The sequence below is a fragment of the Magnolia sinica genome, chromosome 5 (genome assembly GCF_029962835.1).
Source record: "Magnolia sinica isolate HGM2019 chromosome 5, MsV1, whole genome shotgun sequence".
Taxonomy (NCBI): Eukaryota; Viridiplantae; Streptophyta; class Magnoliopsida; order Magnoliales; family Magnoliaceae; genus Magnolia; species Magnolia sinica.
The window spans coordinates 83,731,810-83,743,701 of NC_080577.1; the positions used below are offsets into that span (position 1 = coordinate 83,731,810).

The 11,892-nt window shown below is 44.0% G+C and overlaps 1 non-coding gene across 1 annotated transcript; it reads right to left on the reverse strand.

Annotated features, from left to right (window-relative positions):
• Positions 1-475: 475 nt before the first annotated feature.
• Positions 476-582, reverse strand: LOC131247679 (small nucleolar RNA R71). The gene has a single exon (XR_009171952.1). It is a non-coding gene; the product is annotated as a small nucleolar RNA R71 (small nucleolar RNA).
• Between the last annotated feature and the right edge of the window lie 11,310 nt (positions 583-11,892).

Genomic DNA, 11,892 nt, shown 5'->3' on the forward strand with positions numbered 1-11,892 from the left:
TAGACACCACTCGAAATCCCCTGAGTTAACTGAAGTTATGGCTGAAGACCAACCTCCTCTACTTCCACCCAGGGTGGAGGATACCCAAGATGAGAATGAGGTGCAACAGGCACCCCCGCCTCGTACTTTACGAGATTATCTACAACCGGCGGGAGTGAGTACGCCCTCATGCATGATTTTTCCTGAAAACACGGGACAAATGGACATCAAGCCAGGAGTTATCCAACTCCTTCCCAAATTCCATGGACTTGAATCAGAGAGTCCATATTTACATTTAAAAGAGTTCGATGAGATTATGGCTACATTACGTTTTCTTAATGTATCTGAGGATACAGTCAGGCTGAAACTCTTTCCTTTTTCCTTAAAAGAGAAAGCTAAGACGTGGTTACATTCACTGCATCCTAGATCCATTGGCACATGGAATGACATGCAGAGGGAATTCATAAAAAAATTCTTCCCACATCATAAAACGATTACCCTCAGAAAAACAATCATGAACTTTGCCCAAAAGGAAGATGAAACATTCTTTCAATGTTGGGAAAGGTTCAAAGATTTGGTCAGTTCATGCCCACAACACGGATTTGAAATGTGGCGCATTACAAATTTTTTCTATGATGGACTGACATCTTCCATGCGCCAAATGGTCGAGATAATGTGTAATGGAGAGTTCATCAATAAAGATGTCGACGAGGTATGGGACTACCTCGACAGTTTGGCTGAAAAAACACAATCTTGGGACTATTACCCAAAGTCGAACACCACGTCTAAGCCGACTCAATTAAAGGAGAAAGGTGGATTATATCTCTTAAAAGAAGAGGATGATCTCAAGTATAAAGTGACTACGCTCATAAGGAAAGTTGAGGCCATGGAAGGAAAGAAGGATAAGGTCAATGAAATTGTTTGCGGCATCTGTGATTGCAACATTCACACAACTGAAAATTGTCCTACAATACCCGCCTTTCGAGGAGTGTTGAATGAACAAGCCAATGCCGTAAGTAACTATCAAAGACCTTTTACTGGACCTAACTCCAATACATACAATCCTGGCTGGAAAAATCATCCAAACTTTAGTTGGAGGAATGGACAAACGGCTACCCCTCCAGGTTTCTTCAATCAAAATCCAAATCAAGTGAAACCTCAAGAGGAACTGGTTCAAAATTCCATACAAGAGCTGGCTCAGGCAATGCGGGGAATTACAGATTTTATGCAAAAGATAGATTCTCGTATGACGGTTATAGAAAAGGGGATGTTTCCTGCATAACCTCTCCCCAATCCTAAACCGCAATACGAGGTTAATGATCCCAGCTCTTCAAATCAGATGGGGCATGCTAAATCCATCACCACTCTTAGGAGTGGGAAGATCATTGATAAAACTCTTCCGGTTATGCCCGAAAAGCCTCAAGAACCAGAAGAGGACAATAATGATGGATCCAGTGATGCCCCACAAAAAGTAGAACCAGAACTTCTAGAGAAGCCAGTTGCTCCATTCCCCCAACGGTTGGTTTCACCAAAACCTCTCTCTAACTCTCAGGATATCCTAGAGGTGTTGAAACAAGTGAAAGTCAACATTCCTCTACTTGATGTCGTTAAACAGATACCTTCATATGCCAAATTCCTAAAAGACTTATGCACGACCAAAAGACGAAAAATTATTCAAAAGAAAATCTTCTTGACTGAGAAAGTGAGTGCCATCCTGAAGCAAGACGTGCCGCAGAAATTCAAGGATCCCGGTAGCCCAACCATATCATGTGTAATCGGGAACCATCGAATTGATCACGCACTTCTTGACTTAGGAGCGAGCTTCAATCTGATCCCCTACTCGGTATACAAACAGTTAGGTTTGGGTGAATTAAAACCCACCCTAACCACACTACAACTTGCTGATTGCTCTGTTCGTGTACCAGGATAATTGAGGATGTGTTAGTCCAGGTCGATAGATTTTACTACCCTGTAGATTTTATCATCCTGGACACCGAACCCATCAATAACATGAGCACTCAGATTCCCATCATTCTTGGTCGCCCATTCCTTGCCACGTCAAATACAATTATCAATTGTAGGAATGGTATCATGACTATGTCTTTTGGAAATTTAACATTGGAGTCAAATATTTTTTTCAATAACGGCAGCAACGCAGAGGATGATGACGATTTCCACGACATTAACATGATTGACTCTTTCGTGGAAGGTACGACACCTCTGACCTTATTCTCCGACCATTTAGAGACGTGCCTGGCCCACTCCCATGATTTTGATGATGACATGATTAGGGAGACGTGTGCCTTGCTTGATACTGCACCGGTACTTGAAGTTAACCGGTGGAGGCCACAATTTGAAGAATTGCCACAAACCGATGTAGTGCCTCTACCGTTTAACCTCAAGCCGCCGAAGCTTGACCTAAAACCTTTGCCCTCTGATTTGAAATATGCCTATTTAGGTCAAGATGAGACATACCCGGTGGTGATCTCTGCCCACCTGGAGAAAGAACAGGAGAGTGTGCTCATATCTACTCTCCTTGAGCATAAAGGAGCCATAGGATGGACGATAGCGGACCTCAAGGGAATCGATCCCTCGATTTGTACTCACCGCATATATCTTGAGGATAATGCAAAAACCGCTCGGCAACCACAACGTAGACTAAATCCAAACATGAAGGAAGTGGTTAAAGCCGAGGTTCTCAAACTATTGGACGTGGGTATTATATACCCTATATCCGATAGTCAATGGGTGAGTCCAACTCAAGTGGTCCCTAAGAAGTCCGGAATCACCATTGTAGCCAATGCTAATAATGAACTCGTGCCAACTAGAGTCACTACTGGTTGGAGAATGTGCATTGACTACAGGAAGTTGAATACCGTCACGAGGAAAGACCACTTTCCTTTACCATTCATTGATCAGATCCTTGAAAGGTTAGCTGGTCATTCCTATTACAGTTTCCTTGACGGGTATTCGGGCTACAACCAGATAGAGATAGCCCCTGAAGACCAGGAAAAGACCACATTTACATGTCCCTACGGCACCTTTGTCTATCGAAGGATGCCATTCGGACTATGTAATGCCCCTGCCACTTTTCAGCGATGTATGCTTAGTATTTTTTCTGACATGGTGGGGCAATATCTAGAGGTCTTCATGGACGACTTCTCTATTTATGGTCCATCTTTCAGCAAATGCTTGGAAAGTCTTAAATGTGTGCTAAAAAGATGTGAAGAAAAGAACTTGGTACTTAACTGGGAGAAGTGTCATTTCATGGTTCAGAAGGGAATTGTCCTTGGGCATATCATCTCGTCCAAGGGAATCGAGGTAGATAAGGCAAAAATCGATCTTATCTCTAACCTACCTCCGCCCAAGAACATCAGAGACGTGCGATCCTTCTTAGGACACGCAGGATTCTACAGGCAATTCATAAAGGACTTTAGTCTCCTCTCTCGTCCTTTATGTAATCTTCTTCAAAAGGATGCTCCGTACGAGTGGACTGAGCAATGCCAGGAAGCTTTCACCAAGCTTAAGGACACGTTAACCACTGCACCTATCATGCAGCCACCCGACTGGAGCCTTCCTTTTGAGCTTATGTGCGACGCTTCTGATTATGCTCTTGGAGCGGTCCTAGGCCAGAGAAAAGATAAGAGGCCCTACGTCATTCATTACGCAAGTAGAACTTTAAATTCTGCCCAGGTAAACTACTCAACTACGGAAAAGGAACTCTTAGCTGTAGTGTTCGCTTTGGACAAATTTAGGTCCTACTTGATCGGATCCAAGATCATTATCTACACAGATCATGCGGCACTTAAGTATCTTCTTTTTAAGAATGATTCTAAGCCCCGTTTGATACGATGGATCCTTCTACTCCAAGAATTTGATTTGAAAATTAAAGATAAAAAGGGAGTAGAGAACGTAGTAGCCGATCACCTTTCTCGCCTTAATACCTCTGAGTCCCTTGAGACGCCCCATATCAACGACATGTTCCCTGATGAACAACTGTTCAGAGTCTCCCATTCACCTTGGTTCGCTGATATTGCTAATTATCTTGCTACAGGTGTCATACCGACACAGTGGACTGCGCAAGATAAGAAGAAATTTTTCACCGAGGTGCGCAACTTTTTCTGGGATGATCCTTATTTATTTAAATATTGCCCAGACCAAATCCTAAGGAGATGTGTACCAGACGATGAGCATCGAAGTGTCATCTCCTTGTCATTCTCAAGCTGTGGTGGTCACTTTTCTGCTAAAAAGACTACGGCCAAGATTCTGCAGTGTGGCTTTTACTGGCCCACTATGTTTAGGGACACTCATGAGTATTGTAAAGCTTGTGAGCGTTGTCAGAAATTGGGAGCATTGTCCCGTCGAAATATGATGCCTTTGAATCCCATCCTTATCATTGAAGCATTTGATTGCTGGGGCATCGATTTCATGGGACCATTCCCCCAATCTTTTGGAAATCTGTATATTTTGCTCGCTGTGGATTATGTCACTAAATGGGTTGAAGCGATTCCGTGTCGAACTAATGACCATCGCACGGTCATTAAATTCCTAAAAGAAAACATCCTTTCTCGATTCGGAACGCCTCGAGCCATCATTAGTGATGGAGGCTCACACTTTTGCAATAAACCATTTGAGAGCTTAATGAAGAAATACGGTATCTCTCATAAGGTGAGCACCCCATACCATCCACAGACAAGTGGACAAGCTGAGATTTCCAATAGGGAGATCAAACATATCCTAGAGAAAACGGTTAACCCTGATCGTAAGGATTGGTCAATTCGATTGACCGATGCCTTATGGGCATACCGTACTGCCTTTAAAACCCCTATTGGAATGTCTCCCTTTAGACTTGTCTATGGGAAAGCTTGTCACTTGCCTGTGGAGCTGGAACATAAAGCGTACTGGGCGATCAAAAATCTTAATTTCAATCTGGACAACGCTGGCTCGCTACGCAAACTTCAATTAAATGAACTTGAGGAAATCCAGAATGATACGTACGATAATTCAAGAATTTACAAGGACAAGATGAAAGCATTTCATGACCAACACATTTTGCGAAAATCATTCACGCCTGGTCAGAAGGTCCTTTTGTACAATTCTCGATTACATCTCTTTCCGGGTAAACTTCGATCTCGTTGGACTGGCCCTTACATTGTTGTCACTATTTTTCTGCATGGGGCCGTTGAGATAAGAGATCCCGACAATGGCAAGGAGTTTAAAGTCAATGGACATCGATTGAAACCATTTGTCGAGAAATTTGATTCAGAGGACATGTCCATGCCTCTGACTGATCCTGTCTACCAGGATTGATCTCCTAGTCTGATGGAGGTATAGGTAGGTTTCCTGTTTTCTTAGGACTAGGGTAGTTGCTTTATTTGTCTGGCTGAAGACAGTAAACTTAGCGCTCCTGGGAGGCAGCCCAGCTCTTCATTTCATTTCGTTTTTTATCATTAGTGAGTTCAATGTTTGTGGGTAACATTACTGCAAACCCTCACGAGACTACAACTCGTCCACTAGGGGTAACCTAGGGGTTTAAAGGCTTGTTGCATATGCTAAATGCAATCGAGAGTGCCTACGAAAGTGGTGTAGGTAGGATTTCATTTTTGTTATTTTTATTTTATTTTTGTTGGTTTCTCTCTTGTGCTGACCCGCTCTTACGTAGATATCTTTGGAAAGCCTCTTGATTCTTTCGTCCAGGTACTATCTTTCCATCACTCCTATTTTTCCATTGTCTCATGTGCTTGCATGTCTATTTCTTTTTACATTGAGGACAATGTAGATTTTTGGTTGGGGGTGGGAGATTAGGTTTCCTAATCAGTGTTTTCTTGGTCTTGAGCAAAAGTTGTGAAAATTTTTAATTTTTCAGGATTTCTGATGAAGTCGAAGTGATTTTGACAGGCCATCTAGGGCACTTAGAATTTCAAGATGCGTGATGTTGGTACTTTATGACTCTTGGATTCAGTTATCTATTAAATTTCACAGCTAAGTTTGAATTGTTAATTCAGAATTAGAAGATTGTACACTTTGATTGAGTTATGATCTCACATGTCACATCTCGCTTTCACATTAAGGTCTCAGTTTGATATTGAAGGATTTACTTGGTACTCACTAAGCATGAAATAAACCGGCCTGAGAAAATTGAAAGGATTAGGCGAATAATCTTCACCATAGGTTTGCTCCCTATAGGTGAAGGTTCAATTTCCCAAAGTAGCCAGTCGGAAAGGGATAGGCAATGGTCTTCACCATAGGTTTGCTCCCTGTAGGTGAGGATTTGATTCCCCTTCTTGGCGTTACTTTTAATGAAAAAATCAAAAGCTGGAGGAATGAAAAGATGATTTGTGAGGAAAGTTTTGGTTATCATGAATTAGCTTATTGGTGACCAATAATATCCAGAAATTGAGAAGTGAGTTTCATATTAATAAGCCAAGATTTTACTATACACCCATGGAACTTAATGTTTAGAATTGTTCTGATTGATGGATTAATACTTTGAACTCGACTATGAAATTATCGTGCGCTCGAGTTCAGGAGATAGTAATGCCCAACATTCATGAATCATAGAATTCTAGGATCTGGATTGTTTTTCAAAAATCATTCGATTTTATAGAAATTGTTCTGTAATTCTCAACTTATTTTTCGCATACTTTGCTCGGGACTAGCAAAATGCTGGTTGGGGGTTGTATTGAGGGTCAAATATTGCATATCAGACCCAGTTGTTGCATAGAATTACACGCATGATACCACTTAATGGCCTGATTAATCGTGTTTGTAATGCAGGGTGTATGTACGAGCCTGGACCGAAAAGGGTGCTTAAAGCATGGACTTAACGCTCTAAAGTCACCAAAGCATGGGACGGACTCCAGAGACCCAAGATCGACAGAATTACACGTCAAAGATCAGAGAAAGTCCAGCCACTCATCTTAAACAGGCCTAAAAGACGTCCAGAATACAAGATCATAGGGTTCCCACCATCTGATCAAGTCGAAACTTCATACGTGGCCTGAGGACCAAAAAATAACCGTACATGTCAAATTTTAGCCATTGGATCGCTGTGGAATTGGCCCAACGGACATATCAGCCCATAAAACCATTGATTTTGGGCCCGCCTGCTATCTAGATATGCTTGAAAATTGGTCTCAACGCGTTAAATGAGCTGACAATACGGATGGACGGAGCGGATTTCTCACGAACATCTCCGTAGGACCGCATGTGCATCACGTGTGCACGGTACACAACTGCACCCGCTGTGCACTGGACCGGGGTCTCCCAGTCAGCGACGGAGACCCGTCTCCCTCCCCTTCTCGATCACGCACGAACAGCGGGCGGACGCTGTTCGTCCGTTTTCGTGTAGTGGGCCCCATCCATCACAGGTATCGAAAATCAGAACCGTCCATATGCTCTGCGAGGTGACCAAAACCGTCGCCTAGCTTTCTTTTTTTGTCCCATGCACACACACACAGGTACAGTGCATGTAAACGCAGGATAGACGGTGCAACGAAGAAATCCGTGGGCCACACCAAGTTTGATCCGAAACCAGCCATTCCCACCTGGTTTTTCATTCTTCATTCAATGGACGGAGTGGATTTCCCAAAACAAAAGCTTTGTGGGCCCCACCATCAGACAGCGAGAGTGCGTAATGCACTCTGTTTCGCAACCGGAAGCCGTCCGATTTTTGCGGCGGATTGTGCACTCGTGGGAGCGATCGGACGGATGATCTGAACCGTTCATCATGTAGGACTGCCCGAAAACCCCCAGAGGACGCTGTCCTTCTGGAAAGAAAGCAAAGAAGAAGAAGAATGGCAACGCGGAAGTCCGGACTGCGTAAGGTATTCCGCAGCAGAGGACGTGCGTTCCTGGCTGCGGAAGGACTGTTTCCGCAAGCTATTTCTGGTGGGACTCCACAGCACCAGAGGGGCTTTTTCCATCTTTAAAACGGAAGAAAAAAAGGATTGGAGAGGACTCGGTTTTGGAAGGCTTGAACGTGGCTGGTAACGGGGCTGCTCGTTTTGGAGGATTGAGGGAAGAAAAGAAGAAAGGAAGGAACGGGAGGAGTTTTGTTTTGAGCAGGGCTGCTGGACCGTGGGACTGGCAGCGTTTTGAGGAGAGGAGCGTTTGGATGTGGAGCAGGGAAAGAGTGAGATAGAAAAGTTTTTTTTTTCTTTTTCTTCTTATCTTTGTTTAAGGGTTAGCCGCATCATGGTGGGCTAAACCTCTTAGCTGGGGCTAAGAGGGGAAGCTTGTGGCGTGATGGGACTGACTCTATGCCATTGAATTATGCTAACTGACCAATGATGATTTTAGTTCAATTAAAAGGAATACTTTCAGTTCTCTTTTAATGGTTTGTTGTGACTGAAATTATAATAGATCTAAGATGGCTTTGAGTATTTCTCTCTCCCTTTGATGTTTATGATGTCAGGAAGCCCTGTTGTTCACCATCGTCTCATGGGCATGGTTGGATGACGGTATCCTTCTTAACCTTCATGCATTGTTGAGTGGTTGGTAATTAGTTTAATTCTATTGTTTGCTTTGTCTCCTGGGCATGGTTTAATGATGGAATCCATTCTAATTCATATACCTTTCATCTCTTTAAAACTATATTAAAAGAAGTTCAGTATTTTTCATGGTAATGGCATAAGATCTCCCTGATCTCTACAAGTGGATCCTCTGAATCCCTAGTTTCCTTCCTCTGAATTCCTTAAAGTTTTAGATAATTATTCCACAATTATTCCTTAAAATTTCATTTGGTTAGATCGCATCTTAGTCTAGTTCTAGTTCTACTTGGTTTCAGATAACGTACAGGTATCAGTCCCTGTGGATTCGACCTCGGTCTTACCGAGTTTATTACTACATCACAACCCTATACTTGGGGAGTGAACATCAGACTTCCAAGAGTGGGGTTTATGGGCTCTGTTTGAGTCTCCTCCATCGGACGAACCACCAAAGATAGTACGAGTTTTGGCTGGTTCTTCTGCAGCTTTACTCGGCTGTTCTTCTCTCTGAGTCGTTCTCTCCTCCTTGGTGTATCAGTGCAGATGACCCTTCCGGATGAGGGTCTCGATCTCATCTTTGAGGTCCACGTAGTCACTCGTGTTATGACCGTGGTCACGATAGAACCGACAATATTTGCGCTTGTCTCGGTGTTCTGCATCGGCCTTCATGCAAACGGGCCAATTCAAGAGCTTCTGACCCCTGACGTCCAGCAGTATTTGATCTGTAGATGTGTTAAGGGGAGTGTAGGAATAAAATTTGCCCTTAGGCTTCCTGGTCAGGTGACGGTCACGAGGAGCGTAGTAGTCTGACTTCTTAGTAGATGACTGGGGTTCCTCATTCCTCAACCTCTTCCCTTTGGTTGGCGGCTCTACTACTTGAACATTTTTGTGAGAGTTGGAGAACTCCTTGGCATTAGTGTACTTTTTAGCTCTAGTAACGAGCTCGGCCAACGTCTTCAACGGAATTTTCCTAATGGATAAACTTCCCCTCTTTCAGATCGCTGAACATGGTAGAGAGCGCCATTTTGTCATCATAGTCCTCCACCTGCAGTGCCTCCTCATTGAAGCGGGTGATGAAGTCCTTCAATGACTCTTTAGACCCCTGCTTGATGGTGAACAGATGAGTAGGCAGTTTTCGACTCTTCTTACCACTTATGAATTGGGTAAGGAACAATCTGCTTAGCTCTGCGAAGGAACCGGCCAAATTAGGCTTGAGTTGTCTGTACCAACTCTGAGAGGATCCTCTAAGGGTGATTGAAAATTCCCTACACATCATCACATCCGTAGCTGTTTGGATTTGCATCCATGAGCGATAGGCCTCTACGTGCTCGGATGGGTCGCCAGACCCGGAGTACTGAATGACAGGAGGTATTTGGAACCTCTCCGGCATCACCGCACTCATGATTGCAGAGGTGAAGGGAGGTTCGGTCTCTTCCATCATTGCCTGAATGGCGACAGGGATGGATGAGGGCTACTGATTCTACTATAGCATTAGAACCCGATTGTTGAGTTTCACAAACCGTGCCTCCCACGAATCTCTATTTTCGGCTATCGTCTCCCATGGAGTCTCTACTTCAAGGGTCCTCCCCAACCCCCTTCTCCTCTCCAGCTTATGACGAAGATCCGATGGTGCGAGAGCTGAAGTGACCTAAGCGTTCATAGGAGCTCGTGCCGGAACTTGGTTTTGGGTTGGAGGTGGGTTCTGGACTGAAACTGGAACTCGGGCAGATTGATGTTGTGACCCTTCGGGTCTCAAACTCCGCAGCATGGACTCGACTTCCACCACTGGTCCGACCGTTTCCCGGACAAGATGTGACTGCTACTCATGTCGTTGCTTCATCTGATTGATTTCATCGCATAAAACTTAGATCTTGCTCTGCATTGCTCGATACTTACTCACCTGATTACGAGAACGCTGGGATGTCCTAGAGCCGACTCGGCGTGAAGTAATGAGGAAGACCAAGTCTGATCGTTCGACTCCGGCTCCACAACTGTGGATTTCTTCTTTCCTCTTGCCATTATGTTAGAGAATAGGAAGTTAACTTTTCGTATCAGATTCCCACAGATGGCACCAAAAATGTTGCTGCCAAAATCTTGACTGCCCTCCGCTCAGAGATATGAGCTCTGAGCCGCCTCTGAGTCCTGAACCTGCACAACAATGTTGAGTAAAGGAGACCCTGGCTTAAACAGGGGACCCTCCGATGCCTAAGTCAGGTCAAGGGAATATGGGTCTAAGTCAAGTTGTAGAGGGAGAGTGCAAGATATTGCCTACTTGTTTCCTCCCCACAAGATGTTATTTATACCCCCTCGCCTAAGATGGGAATGTCCGCATAACTCGGTGCATCTTGGGGCATTTACCACATCCTGCGAGTGATTCAGATACCCAGTCGCTGTGTGGTCGTGTGGACATGGGTGGTTGAGTAACCGTCGCCAATCGTGCAGTAATGGGACACCTCATGGTTCCCCTCGTTAGTGGATTTCGATCTGAGTTCCAAGCAGATCGTTTTGAGCCGACAAATTCAGCTTCGGATCATTCCAGGATTCTGCTTTGAATCCCGAGCAGACCGACTTGACTCCAGATCATTCCGCCTGGGACCTCAAAGCGAAGGCGTAATAATCGTTGAACTGGAAGTCCATCCTTCACTTATGCTCATTACTCCGAGTTTAATCTTACATCTTAAGTCGGCTCTGAATAGCCTCGGGCCTTGGAGTTAAGACGTCTCTAATCTTCCCATAACAGAAGTCCCCTACTCTCCGAGTTCGGACACGGACTCAGAGAGTAAGCACATGCAAAAAATCAGTAGCTTCCACTGTTGCAAGTAAGCCTCACAACTAAATATGCGTAGATGTGAGTAGTCAATTTTCTGACCACTCCATACTTCCTCTGGGATTTTACATTCAATTATCATTGAAGGAGAGCAGTTCACTAAATAACAAGCCGTGTTAACGGCCTCAGTCCATAGGTCCTTACCCAACATAGCATTACTTAACATGCATCTGACCCTCTCCAGGAGAATCTAATTCATTCACTCAGCCACACTGTTTTGCTCGAGTGTGTGACGCACTGTGTTGTACCTGATGATCCCTTCATCCTTGCAATAATCATTAAACTCAGTGGAAGTAAATTCTCCACCATTGTCAGTCCTTAAAACCTACATTTTTCACCCTGACTATTTTTCCGCCATTGCCTTCCACTGTTTGAATATGGTGAAAACTTCGGATTTACGTTTCATGAAGTAAACCCAAACTTTCCTAGAGTAGTCATCAATAAATGAAACAAGCCATAATGACCCCCCATTAGAAACTTCTAGCGATGGCCCCCATACGTCAGAGTGCACATAATCAAGCACTCCCTTACAAACATGGTTTTCTGATTTTAAAGACAATTTAGATCGTTTACCATATATAGATTCGAGATTGTTCG